The 15,865-nt window shown below is 34.1% G+C and overlaps 7 non-coding genes across 7 annotated transcripts; all 7 read left to right on the top strand.

Moving 5' to 3' along the window:
* Nucleotides 1-1,820: 1,820 nt before the first annotated feature.
* LOC149770473 (5S ribosomal RNA) lies at nt 1,821-1,939 on the top strand. Its single transcript, XR_016418853.1, has one exon. It is a non-coding gene; the product is annotated as a 5S ribosomal RNA (ribosomal RNA).
* A 900-nt stretch (nt 1,940-2,839) lies between these two features.
* LOC149770474 (5S ribosomal RNA) lies at nt 2,840-2,958 on the top strand. The gene has a single exon (XR_016418539.1). It is a non-coding gene; the product is annotated as a 5S ribosomal RNA (ribosomal RNA).
* Nucleotides 2,959-6,443: 3,485 nt separating this feature from the next.
* On the top strand, nt 6,444-6,562 carry LOC149770475 (5S ribosomal RNA). The gene has a single exon (XR_016418854.1). It is a non-coding gene; the product is annotated as a 5S ribosomal RNA (ribosomal RNA).
* Nucleotides 6,563-7,462: 900 nt separating this feature from the next.
* LOC149770476 (5S ribosomal RNA) lies at nt 7,463-7,581 on the top strand. The gene has a single exon (XR_016418877.1). It is a non-coding gene; the product is annotated as a 5S ribosomal RNA (ribosomal RNA).
* A 3,467-nt stretch (nt 7,582-11,048) lies between these two features.
* On the top strand, nt 11,049-11,167 carry LOC149770477 (5S ribosomal RNA). The gene has a single exon (XR_016418855.1). It is a non-coding gene; the product is annotated as a 5S ribosomal RNA (ribosomal RNA).
* A 900-nt stretch (nt 11,168-12,067) lies between these two features.
* Nucleotides 12,068-12,186, top strand: LOC149770478 (5S ribosomal RNA). Its single transcript, XR_016418878.1, has one exon. It is a non-coding gene; the product is annotated as a 5S ribosomal RNA (ribosomal RNA).
* A 3,518-nt stretch (nt 12,187-15,704) lies between these two features.
* Nucleotides 15,705-15,823, top strand: LOC149770479 (5S ribosomal RNA). Its single transcript, XR_016418689.1, has one exon. It is a non-coding gene; the product is annotated as a 5S ribosomal RNA (ribosomal RNA).
* The last annotated feature ends 42 nt before the right edge of the window (nt 15,824-15,865 follow it).

Raw genomic sequence — 15,865 nt, forward strand, 5'->3', positions numbered from 1 at the left:
TATATCCTGGGTGGCTGAGGGTGTTTTAAGATATGTGTGTGTCTTTTGTGATATATATATATATATATATATATATATATATATATATATACGTTTGTGTGTGTACATACATACATACATACGTGTATTATTTACATATAGTCTTGGATAATTTTAATTATTGGGATATGGATTTTAGATATCAACAGATACAAAGGAAACAAACGTTTCAATACATATAATGACATTTTCTTAAATTCTACATTGTATCATATTGACCTACTACTTGCTAGGCAAGCTGACTTTTATAAAATTTGCAAACTCCTTATATATATTTAAACTTACTTTTAGTATTCAACCAGAAAATCAGTACAGTGCAGAAAGATTGAAAATATTATTTCTTTTATATATATATATATATATATATATATATATATATATATATATATATATATATATATATATATATATATATATATATATATATATATATATATGTGAGAGAGAGAGAGAGAGAGATGGGGGGATTCGGAATGGTTTAAACAGACTCTAAATTACACTGATAAAATGTACATCAGTCCAATGGTTAACATGATAGATTTCTATCAAGCTGGTTGCCCTATTGTACCCTTGAGCAAGACTACCCTCATTGCCTAACAAAACCAAGCAGTCTTTTGCCAGAACACCATAATGTGAACTTAGGCCATCTAAATCAAATTCCTATGTGAAATTTGCCAATATAAGCCAATACACTTTAATGCAAACTTAGCCAATCTAAACCAAATATCTTAATGGAAACTTAGCCAAACACCTTAATGTGAACTTAGCCCATCTAAACCAATGTACCATAATGTGAACTTAGCCCATCTAAACCAAGAAAAGAATAATGTGATATTGGCTCATATAAACAAAAACACCTTAATGCTATCTTAGCCAATCTAAACCAACCGACTTAATTTATTTTTATAAAGAATACAAAGTGAAAATTTAAATACTTTTCAGCATTATAAATGAAATCACAAATAGTCCATGAAAAGTTATATGACAAGTCCAAAAGGGTAGTGTTCCAAATGAATGCCAGTGGTTTTCTGAATGAAGTCCAATTTTGAATGTGCTGATGTAATAACAATCTTGACGTGTGGCGATGATGTAATTTAGAATGTCCTTGAATGAATTCATAATAGTCCCAAAATAGCGATTTTTGATATTTGGACATTAGTATTGGGGTGTATGGACATATTTGTTTTGCTTATCAAAACGTTGGAAATCGCCGACACCATGCGGTATCGGCATAGGCTGCTTACTAGCCACAGGGGGCTCGTATCATTGCTTACAATGAAACTATCAGTCGTACATATAGTATAAAATGTATGACTGTCAGTTCAATTGTGAGCAACGATGCGAGCCCCTGTGCTTACTAGCCTGCCATGCAAACTTGACCGACCTTTCATCGAGATATACCTGCATGAAATCGAGAGAAATACGATTTATTTTCTCAGAAATAATTCCGAGTATAACATCATTTGTCGTTAATGAAGCTGACTGACGAAAGAAAACGACAACCTTGATGAAATTTGACACGGAACTCGCCATTGTATTACTATTCAAATGACTGCACAAATATGGCAACCTACATGTCAGTGACATCGGCGATCAAATAAGCTCTTGCTTCTTTACAGATTGAAACTGAAGGGATGTATTGTCGTAAGCAGAGCTCTCCCCTGTCTCTAATATATATATATATGTGTGTGTGTGTGTGTGTGTGTGTGCGTGTGTGTGTAATATATCTTTGTAACGACGAAGAGACAACCTATATTAGTCTTAAATTTGTACATACAAATGTCTACGGCCATACCACGTTGAAAACACCGGTTCTCGTCCGATCACCGAAGTTAAGCAAGGTCGGGCCCGGTTAGTACTTGGATGGGTGACCGCCTGGGAATACCGGGTGCTGTAGGCATTTTTTAAATTTTTTTTTGGTTCCATCCTCACTGTGAGGATATGCGATCATATATGGCCAATATTTCTTGTTCACAAATCTGGTGCAAATTTTTCAGTTTCCTCTACCTCCAGGATCGAAATGGGCCGCCTCGTATGCCGTCCAGATCCTCCAAATTTCTTCTGATATTCCGGATTCAGCCTATAGCGAATAATTGCAACGTATGCAATCGATGTCTTTCATTTTGGATACTTGTCTGTGGTATTTCTTATTCAATAATTGATAGATATATTTGGAATGTATTATTTTTAATTATTTTAATTTATTTACCTGTTTTTAGCAGGGCACCAGTCTATCAGTGTGAAACTTGGCATCCCTTAGCGAATACTTCGAATATGGGCCATTGACAAAATAAATTGGTGTATAAATCTCTGTTTTGATTACAGTAAGTTTGGATGGATGTTCCCTGCTTCCACTTCCTTGCACTTTCTGTGTTTCCACAACTTTAACGTTTCCGAGCTGCAAGACGATATCCGTTTCAAATCAGATTCGAGTCCGTCTTTAAAGGTAGCTCATAGGCTGATGTCGATTATTTACCTATTGAATTAGTCAGTTGATACAAGATAAATAATAATAATAATAATAATGCCCAAAAACAACAAAAATGAACTGAATCTTCGTTTAAATGCATTGTTATTTAAGTCCATTTGAAGGTGTAAACCTCCGGTTAAGCAACTAATGTCCGAGTCCGAAAATGCCTGAATTACAAATTTGAATAATGTATGAAGGCAGTTTATCTATATAAGTTTTAATAAGTACACTTTAATTACTAATTTTACACGGCACATAAACGTAAACGTCTGTACATCGGAAACGGTGAAGAGAGAAGCGAATATAAGTCTTAAATTTACACACACTTGTGTCTACGGCCATACCACGTTGAAAGCACCGGTTCTCGTCCGATCACCGAAGTTAAGCAACGTCGGGCCCGGTTAGTACTTGGATGGGTGACCGCCTGGGAATACCGGGTGCTGTAGACTCTAATTTTTTTTTTCTTTTATAACTAAAAACAGTTGAAGTTTTTCTTTCTTTCTTTTATTGTAACTAAATTTACTTTATTCAATATAAATAATAAATAGAGCAATTTCTCGACTTTCATTTTCTCTTTTTTCTTAACTTTCTTCAATAATTCGGATCCTAAAAAAATCAAGTATAGGACCTGAATATAGCAAATGTTGCTTTGCACTTCTCTGCTCTTGGTTTCGATCCTTACTACTGGAATATGCGATCATAGATGACCAGTATTTCTTATTAACAAATTCGGTTCAATTTATCCAGTTTCCTCTACTTTTACTACCACAACAAGCTGCCTCCTTTCACGTCGAAATACTTCCTTCAAGTTTCTTCTCATATATTCCTGGTGTAGTCTCTAGCGCAAAGTTGCAAAATATGCGATCAATGTCTTTCATTTTGGGTACTTATTTGTGGTATTTCTTATTCACTAATTGATTGATAAATATGGAATGTATGAATTGTGAGAATTTTTTATATTAATTTATTGATTGATTGATTTCTTTTACAGCAGGGCCTCAGTCTGCCAGTGGGAAAATTGGCATCCTGTAGCGAATACTGTAAATATGGGCCATTGGCTAAATAAATTGGGTTATAAAATTCTGTTTTGATTACAGTAAGTTTAGATAGATATTCCATGCTTCCACTTTCTGTATTTCCACAACGTTAACTTCTACAAGTTGCAAGAAGAGATCCTTTGCAAATCTGATAAGACCCTATTTTTAAAGTTAGCTTATAGGCCGGTGTCGCTTATTTTAACCAAATGATAGGACAGAAAGAGGAATAATAATAATAATAATAACAACAACAATAATGTCCTGAATCTGCATTTTAAGTCAATTTCAACATGGAATTCTCCCCTTATCTGGGTCAGAAAATGGATGAGTGACAAATATGAGTATCTGAGGCCAGTTTTGCTTCTTTTGGATTAGAACTTTGAATCAGTATACACTTTAGTTACTAATATTATACTGCACACAAACATTTGTACATCGGAAACGTTGAAGAGATGTGTGACTAATCAGCCCAAGAGTCTTGAAAACGCATCAAGACAACAAATTATGTTTTACAGTCGAAATGTTGTTCTCACTAGAACTGAAATCATTTAATTTCTACTTAAATGCCCGAAAAATTTACAATTAAAACTACAATAAATGTTTTATACCTAGTCCCGCACAGTGACGTTTATCTGATTCCCTGTACTCACCGAGAGCATTCTGTGTCATATGGATGCATATCAAATGAAGTGAAAAGTAATGGAATACTCGCTTTTTTATTTATCCCTATGCATCGTGGTGCCCACACCATGATGAGACGCTGTTTCAATAAACCTTTTTATATATGTTCTTTACTGTTCTTCCTTTTTCTTCTTGCTTTATCATACTGACACACGAGAGAGAGAGAGAGAGAGAGAGAGAGAGAGAGAGTATGCAACAAAGTTCGCATAACTTTATCAGCTATTAACATTAATTGTACTTCTGTGTAATTTTATTTTTAACGCGTTATCCTATAACGATTGCAAACAAGGGCAAAAACTCTACTGATCTTACTCGATAATTATACCATACTGAATTAATAAGTTTATCTCGTAAAAACGGATCATATATATATCCTGGGTGGCTGAGGGTGTTTTAAGATATGTGTGTGTCTTTTGTGATATATATATATATATATATATATATATATATATATATATATATATATATATATATATATATATATATATACGTTTGTGTGTGTACATACATACATACATACGTGTATTATTTACATATAGTCTTGGATAATTTTAATTATTGGGATATGGATTTTAGATATCAACAGATACAAAGGAAACAAACGTTTCAATACATATAATGACATTTTCTTAAATTCTACATTGTATCATATTGACCTACTACTTGCTAGGCAAGCTGACTTTTATAAAATTTGCAAACTCCTTATATATATTTAAACTTACTTTTAGTATTCAACCAGAAAATCAGTACAGTGCAGAAAGATTGAAAATATTATTTCTTTCATATATATATATATATATATATATATATATATATATATATATATATATATATATATATATATATATATATATATATATATATGTGAGAGAGAGAGAGAGAGAGAGATGGGGGGATTCGGAATGGTTTAAACAGACTCTAAATTACACTGATAAAATGTACATCAGTCCAATGGTTAACATGATAGATTTCTATCAAGCTGGTTGCCCTATTGTACCCTTGAGCAAGACTACCCTCATTGCCTAACAAAACCAAGCAGTCTTTTGCCAGAACACCATAATGTGAACTTAGGCCATCTAAATCAAATTCCTATGTGAAATTTGCCAATATAAGCCAATACACTTTAATGCAAACTTAGCCAATCTAAACCAAATATCTTAATGGAAACTTAGCCAAACACCTTAATGTGAACTTAGCCCATCTAAACCAATGTACCATAATGTGAACTTAGCCCATCTAAACCAAGAAAAGAATAATGTGATATTGGCTCATATAAACAAAAACACCTTAATGCTATCTTAGCCAATCTAAACCAACCGACTTAATTTATTTTTATAAAGAATACAAAGTGAAAATTTAAATACTTTTCAGCATTATAAATGAAATCACAAATAGTCCATGAAAAGTTATATGACAAGTCCAAAAGGGTAGTGTTCCAAATGAATGCCAGTGGTTTTCTGAATGAAGTCCAATTTTGAATGTGCTGATGTAATAACAATCTTGACGTGTGGCGATGATGTAATTTAGAATGTCCTTGAATGAATTCATAATAGTCCCAAAATAGCGATTTTTGATATTTGGACATTAGTATTGGGGTGTATGGACATATTTGTTTTGCTTATCAAAACGTTGGAAATCGCCGACACCATGCGGTATCGGCATAGGCTGCTTACTAGCCACAGGGGGCTCGTATCATTGCTTACAATGAAACTATCAGTCGTACATATAGTATAAAATGTATGACTGTCAGTTCAATTGTGAGCAACGATGCGAGCCCCTGTGCTTACTAGCCTGCCATGCAAACTTGACCGACCTTTCATCGAGATATACCTGCATGAAATCGAGAGAAATACGATTTATTTTCTCAGAAATAATTCCGAGTATAACATCATTTGTCGTTAATGAAGCTGACTGACGAAAGAAAACGACAACCTTGATGAAATTTGACACGGAACTCGCCATTGTATTACTATTCAAATGACTGCACAAATATGGCAACCTACATGTCAGTGACATCGGCGATCAAATAAGCTCTTGCTTCTTTACAGATTGAAACTGAAGGGATGTATTGTCGTAAGCAGAGCTCTCCCCTGTCTCTAATATATATATATATATGTGTGTGTGTGTGTGTGTGTGTGTGTGTGCGTGTGTGTGTAATATATCTTTGTAACTACGAAGAGACAACCTATATTAGTCTTAAATTTGTACATACAAATGTCTACGGCCATACCACGTTGAAAACACCGGTTCTCGTCCGATCACCGAAGTTAAGCAAGGTCGGGCCCGGTTAGTACTTGGATGGGTGACCGCCTGGGAATACCGGGTGCTGTAGGCATTTTTTAAATTTTTTTTTGGTTCCATCCTCACTGTGAGGATATGCGATCATATATGGCCAATATTTCTTGTTCACAAATCTGGTGCAAATTTTTCAGTTTCCTCTACCTCCAGGATCGAAATGGGCCGCCTCGTATGCCGTCCAGATCCTCCAAATTTCTTCTGATATTCCGGATTCAGCCTATAGCGAATAATTGCAACGTATGCAATCGATGTCTTTCATTTTGGATACTTGTCTGTGGTATTTCTTATTCAATAATTGATAGATATATTTGGAATGTATTATTTTTAATTATTTTAATTTATTTACCTGTTTTTAGCAGGGCACCAGTCTATCAGTGTGAAACTTGGCATCCCTTAGCGAATACTTCGAATATGGGCCATTGACAAAATAAATTGGTGTATAAATCTCTGTTTTGATTACAGTAAGTTTGGATGGATGTTCCCTGCTTCCACTTCCTTGCACTTTCTGTGTTTCCACAACTTTAACGTTTCCGAGCTGCAAGACGATATCCGTTTCAAATCAGATTCGAGTCCGTCTTTAAAGGTAGCTCATAGGCTGATGTCGATTATTTACCTATTGAATTAGTCAGTTGATACAAGATAAATAATAATAATAATAATAATGCCCAAAAACAACAAAAATGAACTGAATCTTCGTTTAAATGCATTGTTATTTAAGTCCATTTGAAGGTGTAAACCTCCGGTTAAGCAACTAATGTCCGAGTCCGAAAATGCCTGAATTACAAATTTGAATAATGTATGAAGGCAGTTTATCTATATAAGTTTTAATAAGTACACTTTAATTACTAATTTTACACGGCACATAAACGTAAACGTCTGTACATCGGAAACGGTGAAGAGAGAAGCGAATATAAGTCTTAAATTTACACACACTTGTGTCTACGGCCATACCACGTTGAAAGCACCGGTTCTCGTCCGATCACCGAAGTTAAGCAACGTCGGGCCCGGTTAGTACTTGGATGGGTGACGGCCTGGGAATACCGGGTGCTGTAGACTCTAATTTTTTTTTTTTCTTTTATAACTAAAAACAGTTGAAGTTTTTCTTTCTTTCTTTTATTGTAACTAAATTTACTTTATTCAATATAAATAATAAATAGAGCAATTTCTCGACTTTCATTTTCTCTTTTTCCTTAACTTTCTTCAATAATTCGGATCCTAAAAAAATCAAGTATAGGACCTGAATATAGCAAATGTTGCTTTGCACTTCTCTGCTCTTGGTTTCGATCCTTACTACTGGAATATGCGATCATAGATGACCAGTATTTCTTATTAACAAATTCGGTTCAATTTATCCAGTTTCCTCTACTTTTACTACCACAACAAGCTGCCTCCTTTCACGTCGAAATACTTCCTTCAAGTTTCTTCTCATATATTCCTGGTGTAGTCTCTAGCGCAGAGTTGCAAAATATGCGATCAATGTCTTTCATTTTGGGTACTTATTTGTGGTATTTCTTATTCACTAATTGATTGATAAATATGGAATGTATGAATTGTGAGAATTTTTTATATTAATTTATTGATTGATTGATTTCTTTTACAGCAGGGCCTCAGTCTGCCAGTGGGAAAATTGGCATCCTGTAGCGAATACTGTAAATATGGGCCATTGGCTAAATAAATTGGGTTATAAAATTCTGTTTTGATTACAGTAAGTTTAGATAGATATTCCATGCTTCCACTTTCTGTATTTCCACAACGTTAACTTCTACAAGTTGCAAGAAGAGATCCTTTGCAAATCTGATAAGACCCTATTTTTAAAGTTAGCTTACAGGCCGGTGTCGCTTATTTTAACCAAATGATAGGACAGAAAGAGGAATAATAATAATAATAATAACAACAACAATAATGTCCTGAATCTGCATTTTAAGTCAATTTCAACATGGAATTCTCCCCTTATCTGGGTCAGAAAATGGATGAGTGACAAATATGAGTATCTGAGGCCAGTTTTGCTTCTTTTGGATTAGAACTTTGAATCAGTATACACTTTAGTTACTAATATTATACTGCACACAAACATTTGTACATCGGAAACGTTGAAGAGATGTGTGACTAATCAGCCCAAGAGTCTTGAAAACGCATCAAGACAACAAATTATGTTTTACAGTCGAAATGTTGTTCTCACTAGAACTGAAATCATTTAATTTCTACTTAAATGCCCGAAAAATTTACAATTAAAACTACAATAAATGTTTTATACCTAGTCCCGCACAGTGACGTTTATCTGATTCCCTGTACTCACCGAGAGCATTCTGTGTCATATGGATGCATATCAAATGAAGTGAAAAGTAATGGAATACTCGCTTTTTTATTTATCCCTATGCATCGTGGTGCCCACACCATGATGAGACGCTGTTTCAATAAACCTTTTTATATATGTTCTTTACTGTTCTTCCTTTTTCTTCTTGCTTTATCATACTGACACACGAGAGAGAGAGAGAGAGAGAGAGAGAGAGAGAGAGAGAGTATGCAACAAAGTTCGCATAACTTTATCAGCTATTAACATTAATTGTACTTCTGTGTAATTTTATTTTTAACGCGTTATCCTATAACGATTGCAAACAAGGGCAAAAACTCTACTGATCTTACTCGATAATTATACCATACTGAATTAATAAGTTTATCTCGTAAAAACGGATCATATATATATCCTGGGTGGCTGAGGGTGTTTTAAGATATGTGTGTGTCTTTTGTGATATATATATATATATATATATATATATATATATATATATATATATATATATATATATATACGTTTGTGTGTGTACATACATACATACATACGTGTATTATTTACATATAGTCTTGGATAATTTTAATTATTGGGATATGGATTTTAGATATCAACAGATACAAAGGAAACAAACGTTTCAATACATATAATGACATTTTCTTAAATTCTACATTGTATCATATTGACCTACTACTTGCTAGGCAAGCTGACTTTTATAAAATTTGCAAACTCCTTATATATATTTAAACTTACTTTTAGTATTCAACCAGAAAATCAGTACAGTGCAGAAAGATTGAAAATATTATTTCTTTCATATATATATATATATATATATATATATATATATATATATATATATATATATATATATATATATATATGTGAGAGAGAGAGAGAGAGAGAGATGGGGGGATTCGGAATGGTTTAAACAGACTCTAAATTACACTGATAAAATGTACATCAGTCCAATGGTTAACATGATAGATTTCTATCAAGCTGGTTGCCCTATTGTACCCTTGAGCAAGACTACCCTCATTGCCTAACAAAACCAAGCAGTCTTTTGCCAGAACACCATAATGTGAACTTAGGCCATCTAAATCAAATTCCTATGTGAAATTTGCCAATATAAGCCAATACACTTTAATGCAAACTTAGCCAATCTAAACCAAATATCTTAATGGAAACTTAGCCAAACACCTTAATGTGAACTTAGCCCATCTAAACCAATGTACCATAATGTGAACTTAGCCCATCTAAACCAAGAAAAGAATAATGTGATATTGGCTCATATAAACAAAAACACCTTAATGCTATCTTAGCCAATCTAAACCAACCGACTTAATTTATTTTTATAAAGAATACAAAGTGAAAATTTAAATACTTTTCAGCATTATAAATGAAATCACAAATAGTCCATGAAAAGTTATATGACAAGTCCAAAAGGGTAGTGTTCCAAATGAATGCCAGTGGTTTTCTGAATGAAGTCCAATTATGAATGTGCTGATGTAATAACAATCTTGACGTGTGGCGATGATGTAATTTAGAATGTCCTTGAATGAATTCATAATAGTCCCAAAATAGCGATTTTTGATATTTGGACATTAGTATTGGGGTGTATGGACATATTTGTTTTGCTTATCAAAACGTTGGAAATCGCCGACACCATGCGGTATCGGCATAGGCTGCTTACTAGCCACAGGGGGCTCGTATCATTGCTTACAATGAAACTATCAGTCGTACATATAGTATAAAATGTATGACTGTCAGTTCAATTGTGAGCAACGATGCGAGCCCCTGTGCTTACTAGCCTGCCATGCAAACTTGACCGACCTTTCATCGAGATATACCTGCATGAAATCGAGAGAAATACGATTTATTTTCTCAGAAATAATTCCGAGTATAACATCATTTGTCGTTAATGAAGCTGACTGACGAAAGAAAACGACAACCTTGATGAAATTTGACACGGAACTCGCCATTGTATTACTATTCAAATGACTGCACAAATATGGCAACCTACATGTCAGTGACATCGGCGATCAAATAAGCTCTTGCTTCTTTACAGATTGAAACTGAAGGGATGTATTGTCGTAAGCAGAGCTCTCCCCTGTCTCTAATATATATATATATATGTGTGTGTGTGTGTGTGTGTGTGTGTGTGCGTGTGTGTGTAATATATCTTTGTAACTACGAAGAGACAACCTATATTAGTCTTAAATTTGTACATACAAATGTCTACGGCCATACCACGTTGAAAACACCGGTTCTCGTCCGATCACCGAAGTTAAGCAAGGTCGGGCCCGGTTAGTACTTGGATGGGTGACCGCCTGGGAATACCGGGTGCTGTAGGCATTTTTTAAATTTTTTTTTGGTTCCATCCTCACTGTGAGGATATGCGATCATATATGGCCAATATTTCTTGTTCACAAATCTGGTGCAAATTTTTCAGTTTCCTCTACCTCCAGGATCGAAATGGGCCGCCTCGTATGCCGTCCAGATCCTCCAAATTTCTTCTGATATTCCGGATTCAGCCTATAGCGAATAATTGCAACGTATGCAATCGATGTCTTTCATTTTGGATACTTGTCTGTGGTATTTCTTATTCAATAATTGATAGATATATTTGGAATGTATTATTTTTAATTATTTTAATTTATTTACCTGTTTTTAGCAGGGCACCAGTCTATCAGTGTGAAACTTGGCATCCCTTAGCGAATACTTCGAATATGGGCCATTGACAAAATAAATTGGTGTATAAATCTCTGTTTTGATTACAGTAAGTTTGGATGGATGTTCCCTGCTTCCACTTCCTTGCACTTTCTGTGTTTCCACAACTTTAACGTTTCCGAGCTGCAAGACGATATCCGTTTCAAATCAGATTCGAGTCCGTCTTTAAAGGTAGCTCATAGGCTGATGTCGATTATTTACCTATTGAATTAGTCAGTTGATACAAGATAAATAATAATAATAATAATAATGCCCAAAAACAACAAAAATGAACTGAATCTTCGTTTAAATGCATTGTTATTTAAGTCCATTTGAAGGTGTAAACCTCCGGTTAAGCAACTAATGTCCGAGTCCGAAAATGCCTGAATTACAAATTTGAATAATGTATGAAGGCAGTTTATCTATATAAGTTTTAATAAGTACACTTTAATTACTAATTTTACACGGCACATAAACGTAAACGTCTGTACATCGGAAACGGTGAAGAGAGAAGCGAATATAAGTCTTAAATTTACACACACTTGTGTCTACGGCCATACCACGTTGAAAGCACCGGTTCTCGTCCGATCACCGAAGTTAAGCAACGTCGGGCCCGGTTAGTACTTGGATGGGTGACGGCCTGGGAATACCGGGTGCTGTAGACTCTAATTTTTTTTTTTTCTTTTATAACTAAAAACAGTTGAAGTTTTTCTTTCTTTCTTTTATTGTAACTAAATTTACTTTATTCAATATAAATAATAAATAGAGCAATTTCTCGACTTTCATTTTCTCTTTTTCCTTAACTTTCTTCAATAATTCGGATCCTAAAAAAATCAAGTATAGGACCTGAATATAGCAAATGTTGCTTTGCACTTCTCTGCTCTTGGTTTCGATCCTTACTACTGGAATATGCGATCATAGATGACCAGTATTTCTTATTAACAAATTCGGTTCAATTTATCCAGTTTCCTCTACTTTTACTACCACAACAAGCTGCCTCCTTTCACGTCGAAATACTTCCTTCAAGTTTCTTCTCATATATTCCTGGTGTAGTCTCTAGCGCAGAGTTGCAAAATATGCGATCAATGTCTTTCATTTTGGGTACTTATTTGTGGTATTTCTTATTCACTAATTGATTGATAAATATGGAATGTATGAATTGTGAGAATTTTTTATATTAATTTATTGATTGATTGATTTCTTTTACAGCAGGGCCTCAGTCTGCCAGTGGGAAAATTGGCATCCTGTAGCGAATACTGTAAATATGGGCCATTGGCTAAATAAATTGGGTTATAAAATTCTGTTTTGATTACAGTAAGTTTAGATAGATATTCCATGCTTCCACTTTCTGTATTTCCACAACGTTAACTTCTACAAGTTGCAAGAAGAGATCCTTTGCAAATCTGATAAGACCCTATTTTTAAAGTTAGCTTACAGGCCGGTGTCGCTTATTTTAACCAAATGATAGGACAGAAAGAGGAATAATAATAATAATAATAACAACAACAATAATGTCCTGAATCTGCATTTTAAGTCAATTTCAACATGGAATTCTCCCCTTATCTGGGTCAGAAAATGGATGAGTGACAAATATGAGTATCTGAGGCCAGTTTTGCTTCTTTTGGATTAGAACTTTGAATCAGTATACACTTTAGTTACTAATATTATACTGCACACAAACATTTGTACATCGGAAACGTTGAAGAGATGTGTGACTAATCAGCCCAAGAGTCTTGAAAACGCATCAAGACAACAAATTATGTTTTACAGTCGAAATGTTGTTCTCACTAGAACTGAAATCATTTAATTTCTACTTAAATGCCCGAAAAATTTACAATTAAAACTACAATAAATGTTTTATACCTAGTCCCGCACAGTGACGTTTATCTGATTCCCTGTACTCACCGAGAGCATTCTGTGTCATATGGATGCATATCAAATGAAGTGAAAAGTAATGGAATACTCGCTTTTTTATTTATCCCTATGCATCGTGGTGCCCACACCATGATGAGACGCTGTTTCAATAAACCTTTTTATATATGTTCTTTACTGTTCTTCCTTTTTCTTCTTGCTTTATCATACTGACACACGAGAGAGAGAGAGAGAGAGAGAGAGAGAGAGAGTATGCAACAAAGTTCGCATAACTTTATCAGCTATTAACATTAATTGTACTTCTGTGTAATTTTATTTTTAACGCGTTATCCTATAACGATTGCAAACAAGGGCAAAAACTCTACTGATCTTACTCGATAATTATACCATACTGAATTAATAAGTTTATCTCGTAAAAACGGATCATATATATATCCTGGGTGGCTGAGGGTGTTTTAAGATATGTGTGTGTCTTTTGTGATATATATATATATATATATATATATATATATATATATATATATATATATATATATATATATATATATATATATATATATATATATATATATATATATGTATATATATATATATACGTTTGTGTGTGTAGATACATACATACATACGTGTATTATTTACATATAGTCTTGGATAATTTTAATTATTGGGATATGGATTTTAGATATCAACAGATACAAAGGAAACAAACGTTTCAATACATATAATGACATTTTCTTAAATTCTACATTGTATCATATTGACCTACTACTTGCTAGGCAAGCTGACTTTTATAAAATTTGCAAACTCCTTATATATATTTAAACTTACTTTTAGTATTCAACCAGAAAATCAGTACAGTGCAGAAAGATTGAAAATATTATTTCTTTCATATATATATATATATATATATATATATATATATATATATATATATATATATATATATATATATATATATATATATATGTGAGAGAGAGAGAGAGAGATGGGGGGATTCGGAATGGTTTAAACAGACTCTAAATTACACTGATAAAATGTACATCAGTCCAATGGTTAACATGATAGATTTCTATCAAGCTGGTTGCCCTATTGTACCCTTGAGCAAGACTACCCTCATTGCCTAACAAAACCAAGCAGTCTTTTGCCAGAACACCATAATGTGAACTTAGGCCATCTAAATCAAATTCCTATGTGAAATTTGCCAATATAAGCCAATACACTTTAATGCAAACTTAGCCAATCTAAACCAAATATCTTAATGGAAACTTAGCCAAACACCTTAATGTGAACTTAGCCCATCTAAACCAATGTACCATAATGTGAACTTAGCCCATCTAAACCAAGAAAAGAATAATGTGATATTGGCTCATATAAACAAAAACACCTTAATGCTATCTTAGCCAATCTAAACCAACCGACTTAATTTATTTTTATAAAGAATACAAAGTGAAAATTTAAATACTTTTCAGCATTATAAATGAAATCACAAATAGTCCATAAAAGTTATATGACAAGTCCAAAAGGGTAGTGTTCCAAATGAATGCCAGTGGTTTTCTGAATGAAGTCCAATTTTGAATGTGCTGATGTAATAACAATCTTGACGTGTGGCGATGATGTAATTTAGAATGTCCTTGAATGAATTCATAATAGTCCCAAAATAGCGATTTTTGATATTTGGACATTAGTATTGGGGTGTATGGACATATTTGTTTTGCTTATCAAAACGTTGGAAATCGCCGACACCATGCGGTATCGGCATAGGCTGCTTACTAGCCACAGGGGGCTCGTATCATTGCTTACAATGAAACTATCAGTCGTACATATAGTATAAAATGTATGACTGTCAGTTCAATTGTGAGCAACGATGCGAGCCCCTGTGCTTACTAGCCTGCCATGCAAACTTGACCGACCTTTCATCGAGATATACCTGCATGAAATCGAGAGAAATACGATTTATTTTCTCAGAAATAATTCCGAGTATAACATCATTTGTCGTTAATGAAGCTGACTGACGAAAGAAAACGACAACCTTGATGAAATTTGACACGGAACTCGCCATTGTATTACTATTCAAATGACTGCACAAATATGGCAACCTACATGTCAGTGACATCGGCGATCAAATAAGCTCTTGCTTCTTTACAGATTGAAACTGAAGGGATGTATTGTCGTAAGCAGAGCTCTCCCCTGTCTCTAATATATATATATATGTGTGTGTGTGTGTGTGTGTGTGTGTGTGCGTGTGTGTGTAATATATCTTTGTAACGACGAAGAGACAACCTATATTAGTCTTAAATTTGTACATACAAATGTCTACGGCCATACCACGTTGAAAACACCGGTTCTCGTCCGATCACCGAAGTTAAGCAACGTCGGGCCCGGTTAGTACTTGGATGGGTGACCGCCTGGGAATACCGGGTGCTGTAGGCATTTTTTAAATTTTTTTTTGGTTCCATCCTCACTGTGAGGATA

Source organism: Sinohyriopsis cumingii, unplaced genomic scaffold (genome assembly GCF_028554795.1).
Source record: "Sinohyriopsis cumingii isolate HCF-2022 unplaced genomic scaffold, ASM2855479v2 utg002479l, whole genome shotgun sequence".
NCBI classification, from domain to species: domain Eukaryota; kingdom Metazoa; phylum Mollusca; class Bivalvia; order Unionida; family Unionidae; genus Sinohyriopsis; species Sinohyriopsis cumingii.